At 39.0% G+C, this 17,348-nt stretch overlaps 1 long non-coding RNA gene across 1 annotated transcript; it reads right to left on the bottom strand.

The window, feature by feature from the left end:
- Window positions 1–241: 241 nt before the first annotated feature.
- On the bottom strand, window positions 242–16,656 carry LOC117517802. The gene is made up of 3 exons (XR_004562838.1): window positions 16,646–16,656; window positions 13,502–13,511; window positions 242–610 (listed from the first exon to the last, which is right to left on the bottom strand). It is a non-coding gene; the product is annotated as an uncharacterized LOC117517802 (long non-coding RNA).
- Between the last annotated feature and the right edge of the window lie 692 nt (window positions 16,657–17,348).

Below are 17,348 nucleotides of genomic sequence, written 5' to 3'. Positions count from 1 at the left end.
ATGATAATTCATACAGGACAAAAAGCATTTGTCTGTTCTGTGTGTGGACAAAGATTTGGACAAAAGAGCACACTGAACAGGCACATGATAATTCATACAGAGCAAAAACCTTTTGCCTGTTCTGAATGTGGCCAAAGATTTGGACTAAAGAGCTACCTGAACAAACACATGATAATTGATAAAGGACAAAAAGCAGTTTGCAGAAACCCCAAGCTAGTCTACAGTAACAACAATAGAAGTACACAGCCACCCGAGAGAGAAGTTGAAAAATTCCGGAGGCCACTCTTTGAAGACCCAAAACAACACCAGGAGGCCGAGTGGATAGAAGTAGTAAAACAAAGACAAACAGCAAATGCCAGCAGTTGTAATCACTGAAGAGGGGATCAGAAAGAAAATGAGTGAATACAGTAACTTCAAGGCACCCGGCATTGACAAAATCTTAAATTTTTGGTTGAAAAGGCTGATAGTGTTGCACCACCACTATGCCATGGCTTTGACAAAAAATACTGAATGGAGAAGAGGACACACCAGACTGGCTAACAACTGGGAATACAAGCCTACTATCAAAGACCAGGAAAACACAGCTACCCAACAAGTACAGACCCATCTGCTGCCTAACAACAACAACATACAAATGGCTGACAGGAATCACAGCCAATGCCATTTATGAACATCTTGACACTGGTGGCTATCTGGAAAATGAACAGAAAGGTTGTTTCAGAAAAAAAGACAGTTACTGATAAAACAAAGCTATCCTGGAGGACTGCAAAAAGGAGAAGAAATCTCAGCATGGCTTTGATTGATTATAAAATGGCATTGACAGTGTGTCAGGTGTTTAGAACTCTACGTCAGTGAGGAAAGAAGACTTTCCTGAGGGCACAGATGAACAAGTAGATTTCCACCATCACCCTAAACTACACAGAGGAACAAATAATCCCAGACACACGAGTTCAGAGAGGGATATTCCCGGGAGACAGCCTGTCGCTACTTTTATTCTGTCAATTCAGTTATTATTCCAGAATTGATGTCTGTGATGTTTTAGCATCGATCCAAATTCCTTCAGAAACAATCCATTGTTGAAGGTCAAACCAAAAGCTTTGCACTGTTCGCACAAAAAGAAAAGATGGTCCAGCAGGTATTCAGTTACCGACATCCATTGGAATCTGTTTTAAAAACTCCTTAGTTGGATAATCTTGTTAGTAATTTTCAGTTGGAGTTCTTTCGCCTTTGGTGAGACTGGAAATGTTAATATTTACATCTAATCTTTTGTATTTCCTCCTTTCCAAAATCTTTAAGAATATAATCTCTTTTGGGTGAATTTTTTGAGACAATTATTAAGTAAGTGTAATGACTTTGGTATTAATAATATAATTTTACTAAGCAAATGTTACATACACAAATGTTTTTGTTTTTTTTTTCTTCAAGACAAACCAAACATTACTCACTGGAGAAATGAGTATGAACGTCATAATAAATCTCTAATTATTGTCGAATCCAATAAGTTTTAAAAGTAGTTTCTTTTATTGAAGAATTTGATTTGTAAATGTTTGGTTGCCCAATATTTTCTTTATTGTAAATATATTCAATAAGCCCCTTATGTTCTTGTATTTGTATTTTCATGTATGCAGCATACAGGATTTTGTACAGAACCTGTTTTGTTTGGATTTGATTCGTAAATAAATAAATAATTTAATTATTTATTATTTTTTAAAAGACACCATTGTCTCCACCAGGGAGGTGGTGGCGTCATGGTTTGCACGTGATTTAAGAGATTTTAATTTGCCATCAGTAATGTGATTATTAACCAGGGTAATAATTCTCCTTGGTCGGTCTGGGTGGTTACAGAGTCAGTCTGCAGATGCGCCGGTGGTCAGGAGGATTTTTAGGACTTTCTGTAATTTGTTATGACATAATGCTGAATTTATGTGGAAATAATTGTTGTACAGAAGCTTCACAGATCTGTCACTGAGATAGATGATGATGGAGTGAACTTTTCAGTAGAAAACAAGGTGATAATCGGTTAACGCTGTTGTGTCGACTGACTTCCGCGACAGGAGGGCTTATCAATCAAACCTCGCTCTCCCAGAGAAGGCCAATCACAGCAGAGACAGATATTTTAAACATTAGAAAAAATGTTTCTTTACCATTTCATTTTTATCATTGAAGATCAAAAGTCTGGGTGTGGACAAGCACAAACGGCAATATTTGCATATAATGATGCTGAAAAAAGGTGAAAAAGTCATCATAGACTACTAGAACAAATTTCTTAACACACTTTCATTGTAAAGATAACTATAAAAGTGTGAAATTTCCCCTTTTTTCTGTTTTTCATACAATATGATCAAAGGACATAAGTGCCCGTAGTCTTAAGAATCACCCTAATATCTATGCGTGAATGCATTTTTTTTGTCACTGATCTGACGCCATAGATGCAGTCCACTGCAGTCTGCATTTGGAGTGGACGTTGCTGCGGGAGCGGGCCCATTGATGGCATGAAGAATGCTGGTGGGTGACCCCTGGCTGTGGTGTAAACACCTGTGTGGACTTCTCATTGAATGCATCTTCTTTTGCTGTGTGTCCATTTTCCTGTTTTCTGTTTCTTCATCTATGTAAAAGTTTGTAAAACCCTTGTAACTTAGAATGGCCTAAGCAGTGGGTCACCCCTCTGAGTCTGGTCTGCTTGAGGTTCTTCCTCGATATCATTAGAGGGAGTTTTTCTTTACCACTGTCGCCTGTGTGCTTGCTCTCGGGTTTGGTAAGGTTAGACCTTACTTGTATGAAGCAAATGACAACAAAGGTACCTCATGGTACCTTGAGGTACCTTTGTTGTCATTTGGTGCTATATAAATGAAATGAATTAAATTGAATTGGCAGTAGAAGAAGATGCTACAATAGAACATAATAAAATTTGAGAAAGAGGAGGACAAGAATACTTAAACCACTTAAAAAAGATCTGCAAATCGGAATTAACACCAAAGAACAAGATCAAAGCCATACACCAGTTTCCAGTGCCAGTGGTGACCTATGGGTTTGGCATAGTAGACTACCAGGGAGATACTCATCCTCCACAAAGTCACGTACAGAAATCAGTGCATGGACAGAATATATCTCCCTCGTAGAGAAGGCGGTCTGGGTCTCACTGAAATCAACCAGGCCTACAGAGCATCGATAAGTATTGGACAGTACTTAAAGAGCTCTGAAGAAGAAATCGTGAAAAAGGTTGCACAACATCACAATGAGATCTTATCCAACAGACCTCAGTTATAAAACTGGCAGAAAACCTTAGAGGAGAACTCACACAAGAGGGAGAAAGCAACAATCTGACGCCTGCAGCAAAACTCGCCAGACAGAACGAAAACATCTGGACAGATGGGAACAGCACAAAAGGGCTGGACCATTCCAAGAAGAACTCTAAAAGGAATACATTGACAAAGTTGGATCAATGCAGTGGCCAAAAAATGGAGAACTTGGTTTTGATGGAGAAAAATTACAGTTGGAGCACAAGATCAGGGACTTCTAACAAATGGCTTCAATAACCAAAGAGAAATTTATTAACAAAAAGTGTCAGTGTCAGCAGATTTGGACTAAAAGGTGGTGTGATGAATTTGCATGTGCAAGGTGTTATAGTAACCGAGGTGTGAGATGGCGTCTGTGTCAGGAGTGCTGCTGCATGCCGGGAAACTTTCTGATTCTCTTGAGTGTTGTAATGTCTTAATGTTGAAATTGTAAATTTTGGGTAAGATATGGACATTTTTAATTCACCCGAAATGTTTTTTCCTTCTTCACTTATTCATGGATCCCACCACCACTCTGTTCACAATTCTTCAAATTCGCCCAAAATGCTTTTTTTTTTTTCTCCAGCTTCTGATAAATTTGAACTCTGATGGTTTTGTTTGATTCATCAAAGCTCTGTTCCTCACTGAAGAATTTTGAAATTTCAATTTGAGGAAATACATCACTTGGTCATAAAAACTGAAATTCACCCAAAATTGAGCATGTTCCTGAATTTTATGTTTTGTGATAGAAAAATAACTAGATGGCATTCAAGAAAATTTACAGATTGTCATTACATTTTTGGAGGAGAACCTCAATTTCCATCAATAATACTGTATTCTAGTAAATTTCTGTCCCCTGATACAGTGACACACTGCTGTCAACATTTCAGCTGGTACTTCAGGTTTCATTCAAAAGTCTATTTACACAATAGTGTAAACACTAAAATGACTCTTACAAAATTTACAGTCATTGGTAAAAAAAATTTTACTTGGGGTTTGTCATCATTTTCCTCACCTGCATAGTGCGGAGAAATAGTTGCAGAATAAACCTGGGTGAGCTCTGGTTATTAACTAGAACTGGTTCACCATGTCTGCTGCTATACCTGTAAGGTCAGAGGTCAAACCACCAGCAGTGACAGAAGTTGATGGTGGAGGTGGAACGAGGAGTGTCTTAAAGGGGAACGTTTTTCCTGAATCAGCGGCGTTTCTGATTCTGTCATCAAGACAATTCGGCAGCAAAAATGCTGGAAGATCAACATGACAGAAGAGACGGACATGAACTGAGGACAACAGGGTGTCCAGATTTACAACGCTGCTGTTCAGCTGCTCTGATCCAGGTTTCTGACGGCTTCATTCAGCTGGATGTTGGCTCCTCCTCCTCTGCATGGACAGACACGCCCACCATAATGTGTCAGCTGTGTTCTGTGGTCACTCTGTAAAACACTGCATTACTTTGATGCTGCTCTATGACATCATATTAAAATGTTATCATTCAAGCCTCTGTGAGGCTGCTCACCTTTGACCTTTGCATCATATTAGAAAAGTCCATTTACCAACAAGAAATTCATGGTGTTCGGGTTTGGCAGTGGTCAGTTGCAATGGCAGAAAATCAGCTGATCCTCTTTTTAATGATAAACTGTCCAGACACAAACTCTGAATGTGTCTCTGGATGAGTCTCACACAGTTGGATCATGTCCTTTACATGGACTGAGAGCCACGTGGCATCATGGGTGTGGTCAAGAGCAAACATCCAAGGCAGAAGTAGAGTCAGTACTTGTATATCAAACTCAAAGTCAGCCTGCCTCTATTACCTCATAAAGAGCAGCATGTGAATCTCCAGGGTCAGTGTTTGGAGCCAGTAGTCAAAGTAGACACTTGCTTCAGCTTGTTGGTGACCCCATATTGACCTCTGGGGGTGTTGTACTTGTCATAAATGAGTTTCTCATGTCCAGAAACATGGAAATACATATTTGGTTTACATTTTATCACATTTAGATCCTAAGAGTCACCCGATTCTAATTTCATGGTCAGAAATTTCATATCCCAGAGCTCGACAGCTCCCAGAACATCTCGACATCTTAAGTTAAAGCTTCTGTCATCAAGAACAACCCTGAAAGTTTCATGTTTTCATTCTGTGCACAATTGTCACGACTAACAGCTCCACTAGCACACTTTTTTTTTATTGAAGAGCGTCATGCAGTAGAATGAACCTGTTCATACTTTTATTGTGACGACTATTTGTAAAACACACAAACAGAAACCGACACAAATGACACTTAATCCATGATACATTTAAAGTTTTTTTACATTTTACAGATTCATTCATGAACATTGAGGAAATGATTTAAACTTGAATGATCTGTAAATTGTGTTGCCAGAGTCACGTTTCAGTTTGAAGTAAAAGAGAAGCAGTAAAATCAGAACCATGGACCATTTTCTGAGACACAAACAGCAGTGACCAACACAGAGACAGCTGGACTCAACACTAATGTTTGGGTTTTTAATTTGCCCCGTAGATCTATGACCCATTTACACAAATTAATTTGTACAGATTCAGATATAAATTGTATTAACACTTAGCAAATAATGACCAAGACTGAAGTTAAATGGTTGAAAAAGGGTTGTCAAATATTACCATGGCAACCCTTTAGAGAGACAAATGTCCAGTTTTTATTCTCCATATTACAGTTCTCAGTTCAAAGATTCTAATAAATATGAAGCTGTGTGTGAGGAAGAATTCAGTCCAGCAAACTGTCTGTCTCTGTCTCTGAGACGTCCCTGTTTACCATTTGGTCTATAATGTACTGGAACATAACTGCATTTATATCAAAAATCCTCAGATAACAACAGCTTCTCAACAGTAACAGTTGTTACTATTAAGATGAAATCATTTAAATTGTCAGTATGTTTGTTTCTTCAGGAAATGTAACATCAAAGTGGAGTTTAACCAATCAGAACCTTCAACTTGTGGACCCCGCCTTTTCACACCAAAATCTGTTAATTTGACATAAACGAGGGGGAGACTGTGAACACATGAAAAAAAAACCTTTAAAATGGGTTCAAATCATTTCAGAAAGCTTTTCTTTAATTACATGGTGTCATCTTTATTATTAAAATAAAAATCAGCACAAAGCAAAAAAAGTTTAATACAACATTAAGGAAATGACCTAAAATCTGTAAAAATGACAAAGAAAATAGTTTAAAAAAATGAAAATGACTGAAATTAGAAAACAGCAAACATGCAAAATATTTCAAAATCACAATTATTTGAATGTTAAAAATTTAAAAAACTTTATCAGAATTGATTCAAATAAAAAAAAGCATTAAAAACAAATATTTTAAAAAAGGTGATGGATCAAAATCAGAAATTTGTTTAAAAATGTGATTTAGTATCAATGCAAAATTTCTCACCCTCATGAAAGTGCTGAAAAATTATTAAATGCAATATTAATTCATGAATCTTAATAAAATTCGTGTGACTGTCATAACCCAAAACGAAATGCACCTGATTCAACACACACTGGACCAGAACAGAACCAGATGTTTAATGTCCAACTTGTTACACTAATTCTAACTCCTGTTAAAATATGTAAATTTTCAAGCTGGAAGTCAGAAATCCTGAGTTCTAGCTTTCCATTGAATGCAGCATGACCTTTGACCCTTGTGTACACACGTCCACCTTCATGTTGTCCCCAAGATCTGACAGAACAAACCTACTATAATTTCCCTGCAATCCTGCTTTCAGACCAAAGTCAATTTTGTCAATTTTTATGTAAAACTGAAAGTGTCAAAACCTTTAAGTATGAAGACGAGATGACAACAATTTTAATGACAAACCATCCAGTCATCACCTGCTTCGAACAAAAATGAACCTATCTCACCGTTGTGTGACCCGATGTGGGCATGTTGCACGTGCACACCTTTCCAGCACTCACACACTCAACGGCTCAGATTTCACATCAGTGTTTCTTTGTTTTGGTGAGTTTATTAGATCAGAGAATCCAGGAGGAAGTTGAAGTGCCCCTCCCATCTTGTTCTCCCACACACACATTTTGGTGCACCTTCTGCTGTACGGAGGTAGAAGAAGACGAGTTGTCCGTCCCCAAGAAAGACACCAGGACTTTGGGTTCTGGCTTCAATGAACAGACTGAACCATCTATGCGCTGCTGCTGAAACTGAAGATGTCAACTTGTCACATGACCTGCTGGAGCCTGAGCCTGATGGAAGCCCCGCCCTCAAACATACTTTTGTTGTTACACAAATGTAGACAAATATACTTGTTCAAATCCCACTTCAGCTGTCAAAGATGAGCTCTGTTTTATTTCTGATTCATGTCCTAAATGCATGTTGTCTTATGTTTTTTTTAAGCGGTGAATGTTCTGTAGTGGGAGGAGCCTCTGCAAGTGGCCAATCCTGTGAGGCCTGGTCTCCAAAAGGCTCATCACATGCTGACCTGAACACCCAGAATGTGGAAATCAACACGGACGAGCGAGATGACCCGCAGCAACGAGACAGAGGACAAAACTCCGAAGAAGACAACCATCTGGTTGGAGCTTCCAGTGAGCCGGATGTCCTCAAGAATCGGAAGTGAGTGTTTCCTCATAGTGTTGTGGTTTCTCTTAAATAAATCAAATAAAAAAATCAGATATTAATTTAAAATTGTGCATTTGCACTGATTTAACTTTGTCATTAAGGAGGCGAACCAGAGGTCAGAGCATATGGAGTACGAGGGCAGAAGAAAGGATGACGACATGAAAATTGGACAAAAACTGTTTGAGGACATTTATTTCTGAATATCTAATGATCATCCTGCTGTTGGCTGTATTTCTTGTTTTGTTGGTTCACGTTCAGGTAATATAGTAGTTATAGTTATACTCTGTCCCTTGACAACATATTGATTTATTTATTGCTTTGGCAATTAAATCAAAGAATTCAAGCTTCTCTTTCGTAAAATTACAAAATTGTGCTCTTTAAACTTACGCTGTATGTCTACAATCTGATGTAAATTTAAAGAATGGAATGTGTTATGGGCGGTCTTTGGTAGAATAAAACTAAATTATCACTTTTACAGCCAGATTTCTTTAGACAGGTCAGGGGTTGGGTATATGGACATTTTCAAGCACCAAATTTATCTTGAATTTAATTTACATCAATCATCAAGAAATATAAACAGTGTGGTACTCTGTGGTAAATCTATCTGGAGTTAGCAGTTCTCAAAAACTAAGTGACCCTGCAAGGAGACTGGTGAGGGAAGCCACCAAGAGACTGATAACAAATTTGTCAATTCAAATAAATGGGAAAGTGTCCAAATTTTAACTGGTAGTGTACTTTGTGAATCTGTAAGCAGTTCCCTGGTGTCTCTGGACTTGATCTACTGTGACGACCATGAACCACTGGGGTCAGCTGAAAGAAACAACATGCTGTGGCTGCTGTTATGAACTGAATTCTACCTTCTCATTGCTTAACTTTCAGCAGTAAATCATTAAATTCAACATTTGTGTCTTCAGATTTTTATTTTTTTTTTTAATTATGTCATATCTCAATATGTGTGACTTCAACATAAATATACTCCAGCTGTCTTGTCACGTGACGCTCACACTATTTTATGATACCAAGGTCATAGGTTAGCAGCACCCCACCCCCCCCAGGCATGATTGATAACATTTTAAGATGTCATCATGCTGTATCAACATAATACAGGAGTGTCTTGCAGAATGACCACAGAACACAGCTGACACATGATAGTGGGCGTGTCTGTCCATGCAGTAAAGGAGGAGCAGGAACTGTGCAGCTCTGCAAAGGTTGTTCCACCTGGAGTTGATGTAGAACTCAAATGTAAGACAAATGAGTCCAGATCTTAGTGAGCACTCTAAATGCTCCTGTGTGTGCACAAGATACAAATTTAATTGGTTGTATTTAGCACATAAAAACAAATATAGAAGAAAAACAACAACAAACATAGAAAAGCAGCAAATCACAAAAAGGCAAAAAACAAAAAAACAATGTCAACATAATGTCTCCAAAAGGGAGTAAGAAGAAGCATATGCTTATTCATCCTACTCCTTATCCTTTCTAAGTCCTTTTCTTAATCAGTTGATTTCAAAATACTTTTAAACAAATTTGCAACTACTGTAGATATATGAAAAAACCTACTTACACCTCATGATTACATATTTATATGTGCATATTTACAGACAAAATAGATTTATACTCCCTCCTCAGATTATAATCCCCATCTCTGTTAAAAAAACAATTTTTGGATATTTCCAGAAGTAGATTGTTTACTGCTTTGTACATGATTTGCGTCATTTTGAAGATGAACTAGATAATTGAATTTTAATGTTTTTGATTTTAAAAATAGTGAAGTTGTATGTTCTTTGTAATTGGCATTATGAATATCCTTTCAGCTCATTTTTTGTAGTATCAATCATGAATGCAGTGTGCTTTTATAAGTATTGCCCCAAACCTCCACATAGTAATTTAAATATGGTAAAATCAGTGAACAGTAGAGAATGTGGAGTGATTTATAGTCCAGATTGTGTTTGGCCTTACTGAGTACTGAGACGCTTCTTGACAGTTTATTTTGTACATGTTTAGAGTGAGGTTTCCAGTTTATTTTATCGTCTTTTATTACATCAAAAACGTAGTTTCATGCACTCTATATCCACACCATCTATTTGTACCTGCACTGGAGTCTCCTTATTACAGATGCCAAATATATTTTAGTTTTATTCAAGTTTCAAGCACAGTTCTGGTAACGTCAGATCTCTCTCAGCTCCATGCTGCGGGTCTGTAACGGTGAGGCTTCTTCACACCGCCAGTAGCCGGAGCACTCTTCCGGGCGGCTTTGGATTTAGATTTAGGGTTATGGTCTGCTTGGTTCTGGCCATATTAAAGCTTCCTTCAGATCTCCTGAGCCAGGTCTCTGTGTCACTTAGAAAGCTCGTAACACTCCACTGCTTGATGCACAATAACTGCTGGTAGCCTGTAAAATGAGCGACCTGCCTCATTTTTATCACCTCTGTTTGAACAACCGATGGCAGCACGAAAGCTGACCATTTTTGAAATTTCTGCAGTTGTTCGCCAAATGCACATAGCATATCATAGCGGCCACCGCGTCGTAATCCAGAATGGCTGTGGGGCGCAAAATCACTTGACCGACACATCACATGAAAACCCTCTATAGACTGAACACCAAATAGCAGCAAAAATAAATAAGACAAACTATGCTTTATGATGATAAATGAAGGACAGTTCAGCTTGGTGATGGACTGATGAAGCCGATGAATTGATACTATTGATTATAGTTTTTCCTCATTTTACACACAAAAATGGAACTATGCACACAATTCATACAATCTGAAGCTCATGAATCAACATCATGACTCCAAGCTGCTGAACTCTGGGCACAACACCAGAGATTTTTAGTATAGCGGTGCTGTTGGGAAGTATCACACTTCATAGTGTTTTGACACCCCTCTATACTATCAAAAAATAGAAATCCGAAAGGTCCAGCTTTCCTCCCCGAGTCAGCAGATGCATTTCTGGAAATATCTTATTACTCAGCATTTGTTGGCATTGCTCAGTGCGTGATGTACATTTTAGGAAAAGTAGAAACATCAGGCTGACACAGTGACGAAATGAGCACTGCTTCGTCCGATAACAAAGCTTATGAGCTTTCATTCGAAAGTAAAGGTTCGGATTTACAGAGACTGTACAGAGAGACTGGAGGCGACACACATCACCGCAAAACTCTTAATTATTTCAGAGTCTGTTCTAACGTGTGGTGACGCTGCCGTTTGTGTCCCTGGACACTATTTTAGTCCCGCCATGAGTGTGCACGCGGAGTGGCTCCATGACGCTGTTTTGTACAGGCTGGACATGCAGATGGATTTTATTTATTTATTTATTTATTTTTACATTGGGAAAAAGTTGGAATATGTTATTTTCAGGAGATAATGGACTTTCTATCTAACCATGAGAGAACTGTGAGGAGCACTGCAAAACCAGCTGGCGATCGCGCGCCATCCGTGCTTGGGGACTCCTTTGGTGGAGCGGACTTTGGACATCACAAGTGGATAACTGTTCAGGGGTTTTTTTATTCTCAGTGGAGCTGGTAGGGTTTATTTTTATCTTAATTTGAGTGTCTGTCTTGACGTGAAACTGTTCTGTAACAGAGCAGCACGCACCACACTTGCGCAATGTGCACGCGCACCAAGTTTTGCACAGTGGAAAGCAGTTCCTTTTACTGTGACTGCATCAAAATGAACAGTTATCACTTAAAAAACAAGTCATCATAACCCCACATCACACTTATACAAACTGTAATTAATCTGTGGTTCTTTTTTAACGTTAGCAGCATTCAAGTGCCCGGTTTCATCTAAGAAACACTATCAGAAGCACTCGGAAATGTTGATTTCAGTGCGACATGTCCTTTAAAACATAGAAGAATGGAAATAATGCACGCAGCTATGCAGCACCAAAATCTCAGTGTGTCTCGGTACTTGAATAATTTTGAATTCAGTTCTACCATTTTTTTCATTAAAGCCTCTCTGTTCACTGTCAAAGAGACTGCAGCATTGTTCTTAACCTCTGATCTGATCGATCTTGCTACAGCGTTTATTGAGTCGGCTGTGCACCTGCCTCCGTGATGCTCAGCCCCGGCGTGCCTCCTCCCCAGACGGCCCGGCGATCGCTACGTCCCCGCCAAGACAAAACAAAAAATGCAGAGATCTGGCTTCATGTAAGGCTTTGTGTTTGTGTCATCTGGATGTAAACATGATAAATAAAGAGCTGAAGTTGTTTGAAATTTCCCATAAAAGCGGGTTTGCCTGCCGTTAGATTCCCACCAAGTCTACCGCTAAACATCATGAGATGACACACTATAGCGGTGCTAGATGGCGGTATGGTGGCGTGGTGCCATTGTTTCACTGTCTGGGGAGAACCCTGCCATGGTTTCACTCAAATCAGTTAGAATCAGAAGACTTAATTTATCCTGAAGAAAACTGCTGATCTTCCAACTGCACAGAGAAATGGAGATACAAGTCGACATGAAGTGCAGGAAATGCATCGTAAATTGCACTCACTGCAGTCTATTGCCTGTGTCAGTTCGGAGTATTATTATCATTGTTGGTTTTACATGAAGATATTTTGTATTCCCAGTTATACAGCTTCATGATTAAGTGTTTAGAAGAGAATTTTCTTAAAAGTTTACCAATCTAAACATACCTTTTCTAAACAAAGAATTTCAAAACAGACTGGATGTGCCAGTTATGGCTGGGGAGCTGGAAACTGCCATAAAATCTTTCAAACAGGGAAGTGCCCAGGTCCAGATGGGTTTCCACCTGAGTTTTTTAAAGAAATTTTCTAATCAGTTGATCCTTACTTACTTAACATGTACTGACTTTTACGGCAGGTACCCTTCCTCAGTCATTAAGATTGGCATCCATATCCCTTATAGCGAAAAAGGATAAGAATCTGGAAAATTGTGCATCTTACTGCCCCACATCTTTGCTTAATGTTGATGTAAAAATTTTAGCTAAGGTCTTGGCATTAAGAATAGAAAATGTTCTACCTCAATTAATCTCTGCTGACCAAACAGGGTTCATAAAAAATAGATATTCTTTCTTTAATATTCGCAGGCTATTTAACATAATTTATGGTCTACCTAGCTCCTTATCTCCTGAAATAATAATGTTAATGGATGCTGAAAAAGCTTTTGATAGCCTTGAATGGGACTGATTCCCTGTTTTATGTTCTTAGAAAGTTCAGTTTTGGTGAACAATTTATAAAATGGATAAGATTACTCTATACCAACCCCTTAGCGTCAGTTTGTATGAACGGGCTATACTTGACAGCATTTCCTATCTCCCGCGGAATTAGGCAAGGTTGCCCCTTGTCACCCCTGCCATTTGCATTAGCCTTGGAGCCTCTGGCCATAACAGTTGGACAGTATTCAGCGATAACCGGTATAATCGGAGAAGGTCTCGAGCAGAAAATTTCCTTGTATGCCAATGATATGACATCTCCAATATTGATGCTTCCCTTCCTGTTGTTTTATCCACTCTCAAGGCCTTCAGGTTACAAAATAAATCTCCAAAAGAGCCATATCTTTCCTGTTAATTCTTTGGCTCAAGTATATCCACTGCACAAATTTCCCTTTAAAGGAGACTTGCATTGAAAAAAATGCAGTCAAATTTTTTGAACAAAAAATGACTTACATTTACACATGAGATCCTTCTGAATGTAGTAAAGTAAATCTGCAAGCCCAGATCTGTCATTCAACAGAGAAATCTTCATTTGAAAATGACAAATTTACAGCTAACATTTAGCCCTCCGCAAATTGTCCCTCTCATCATGGACACTGCCGAGACGTCACGGACAAGACCCTCTCCCAGCATGCATTGCGCCAATTGTAATTAATGGATTTACGTCAGTTTGCATCTGCACTTTTTCTTGTCTTATACGGAAGGATCTACTTTTTTTAAAATTTCATATTGTCTTGCGGCACGTTTAGTGAGTACACATTTCTTTTATTTGTGCTTGAAAATAATTTTGGGGGACTTTTTCATATGCCCGTTTGATTGAGTGGTGTCGCATTGAAAATCTACTGTCTTTCACCTCCGGTGTACCGTCGCGGGCTACGGAGGCGAGACCCGCAAAGAATTCAAGTCATTAAAAATATATAAACCTCTCTCAGCGTCCATGGAGCTCTGGGGCTCCGATTGCCGAGATGTGCGGTGCTGTGGATTTTGCCGCAAGAAGTCTGTCCTTGCAGCAACAGGTGTACCGGCCGCTTCGCATTAAACAGTGAGCGTAGCGGAGGCGAGAGAGCGGGAGAGGAAGAACGGCGCCCGCTGTCGATGTCGTTGCTGATCTGAGCACACAGATCTGTATCTCACATTCATTACAGCTTACTTTTGGATGTTGAAACCAGGACGTGTATAAGTAACATTACTAACAGATAAAATCAATTTCAATGCGGGATGGGACTGAAGGCGGGAGCGCATTGTCTTGTCCCTGACGTCATGGAAATGATACGGCTGTACAAACTGTTTTCACAGAGGGCTAAATTTTAGCTGCAAATTTGTCATTTTTAAACGAAGATTTCTCCGCTGAATTACAAATTTGGGCTTACAGATTTACTTAACTGCATTCACAAGGGTCTTATAAATACATATCAGCTATTTCTTTCTGAAATCTGACCACATTTATTTCAATGCAGGTCTACTTTAAGATTAATGTTGATCAGTTTGTCTATCTTGGTGTTTGTGTAAATAAAGACATAAAGTTGTTTAAGGAAAATTTCACCCCTCTTGTAAAGGATCTAGAACAGAATATTAAACGCTGGACATCTTTAAATCTATCGATTGCAGGTAAAATAAACACCATCAAGATGAACGGGCTTCCTAAATTTAGCTATCTCTTTCGATGTATTCCAGTATTTATTACCAACGCGCATATTATATATAATATATATATATATTTAAATAGATTATTTCTGGTTTTATTTGGGATCATAAACCACTTCGGTTATGTAAATTATTTACAATGTTCGAAACAACTGGGCAGCAAATATTGACCTACTGTACATTGCCTATACGAAGATCTAGGTGCTAATGCCCCCTCGTGGTGCATATTGGAAGTGCGGTCCTGTAAACCGTCCTCGCTGGCTACATTAATTTATTTTTCACTAGTTGCAGCTTCTGCTCCCTTCACGGTGAATCCATTGGGCTTAACAGCACAAATTATATGGAAACAAATCCGTAGATGATATGGATGGCATTGCCTCTCAATCAGAGCTCCAATTCATACAAATCATATGCTTTCCCCCTCGCTGGAGGTAATGCTTTCTTACTCTGGCAGCATAAGGGGATCAGGACTTTTCAGGATTTATTTGTGAATAGACAGTTCGTATCATTTCAACAACTCTGCGCTATTTTGCCATTGCACGTGCAAACTTTTTTTCCGTATCTACAGGTCTGTGACTTTGTTAGGAAGCAATTTACTCAGTTTCCAACTCTGCCTCCACAACCAGGCTTTGACACATTATTAACAGTGTTTAAATATTTTAAGGGAATGATTTCAGCACTTTGTAATGCATTATTGTCATTCAGTGAGCCCCCTCTTGACATAATAAAAACAAAATTGGAACAGGACCTAGGAAGAGATCTATCAGAGGAGAAATGGGCAAACTTCTCAATAGGGTCCATACTTCATCAGTTTGTACCAGACACGGCCTTTCGCATTGTAAAATAGTGCATCGGGTTCATTGGTCCAAGGACAGACTGTCAAAGATTTCCTCACACAAACCCTAACTGTGATCGTTGTAAAATAACATGTGGTACCTATTTTCATTTATTTTGAGCTGTTCAAAATTAATGTCTTTCTGGACAGGTGTGTTTAAGACACTTTTGAACACTTTTAGGCTACCTTTGGACCCATGCCCAGTAGTGGCTCTTTTTAGCGTAATCCCAGACTCCTATAATTTAAATAAACACCAACAGGCCTTTCTGGCCTACTGAACACTTCTTGCTCTCAGGCAGATTTTACTAAACTGGAAAAATGCAACACCTCCAACACACTCGCAGTGGATTAAAGACATTTTATATTTCATGAGAATTGAAAAGATCAGACATGCCCTCAAGGGCAAATACACAACATTTTGGATATCTGGCAACCCTTTCTGAAATATGCAGAAGAAAAGCTTGATTTGACTTTGTAAACTGTGTATGAGACACTGCCTATTTGTATTTATTTATTTATTTATTTATTTTTTTTCTGGATTATGTTATGTTAGTTTTGGGGTGGGTATAATTTGTTTTGTACTGTTTACTTTGTATTGTAAAATCATAAAACATTCATAAATAAGTTTTCAACAAAAGAGAGACCTGAAAGTTAAACTACAATTTGCCAGAAGGCACATCTAAGATGCAAGCATAGATTTGATGTTTTGGTGAAAGAATTAAATAGACTTTTATAGACTTAAAAGAGTATAGACAGCGCCTCTCTCTGTCTGTCTCTCTGTCTCGCTTCTGAAATTTCAATTTCAGTGGAGCTTTATTGATGGGAAACATATGTTTACACTGTCAGAGCAACTGTTAAAGAGTAACAATTAGAAATTAAGTCTTCTGCCTCTCTTCTCTCTGTCTCGCTTTTGCTCTTTCTCGCTCAGTCTGTCTCTCTTGTTCTCTGTCTTGCTCGCTCGTGGATGGATGGATGAGCTTTATTGTCATTGTCATTACAAGTGCAACAACAACGAGATTACGTCCACACTCAAATTGCCACAGACAGGATACAGCAATTAATCCACAATTATTACTTGTTTACCGTAATAATGGCACACATCAAAATTAAGACAACACATATACATTTGACATTGTTTATGTGCACTAAACTTGAAACAGTCTGCTTTCCGAATTGAGGAGATGTGACTGTGTGGTAGCCGCTGCAACAGGAGTCACGCCTCCGCCAGCTTAGGGGAACGGGGGACCTGCACAGCTAAACTACGCAGCCCCCCGGAGGGGAGAAGGGGTGCGTGAGTGGTGGCCGGGATGGGTTTTTGATGGAGCAGGAGGGGACGGGGGGGGGGAAGTGGGGCATGCTCAGTCTTTGTCCATGTGTGAGTCAGTTTACTGGAGTTAGAGAGATAAGGAGGCAGCCAATGTTCCCCAAGGCTGTAGAGATTCTTCTGGTGGAAATCAGTGGGGCATTTTGTCCTTCAGAGGCTGATAAGCCTGCCGTGTTTGTGGTTGAACAATGAAAAACCCTTTTCCAGCTTCACATGAACAAACCAAATTCCAAATTATGAATATCCCCTGTCTCTGAAATCACCTTCCCCTGCAAGGTGCGCATTTGCTCCGAGATGTATCCAGTTTGCGTCTGAGTTCAAGGGTTAACGCAGTCTGAGAATGCATTGCCTTGCCCAACTCATTAATCATGACGGACAAGTGAGGGTCGTGGTTTTGGCGGCAGCCGTCTTGCCAATTTTCTGGTAGGTCAGGGCAGCACATAAGCCAATAAGTACCAGCCCTCCTACTATGAAACCAAATATGAATATAAATAAATAAAATA

Source organism: Thalassophryne amazonica, chromosome 9, assembly GCF_902500255.1.
Source record: "Thalassophryne amazonica chromosome 9, fThaAma1.1, whole genome shotgun sequence".
In the NCBI taxonomy this organism is placed as follows: Eukaryota; Metazoa; Chordata; class Actinopteri; order Batrachoidiformes; family Batrachoididae; genus Thalassophryne; species Thalassophryne amazonica.
This window is presented reverse-complemented; position numbering and strand designations above follow the sequence as displayed.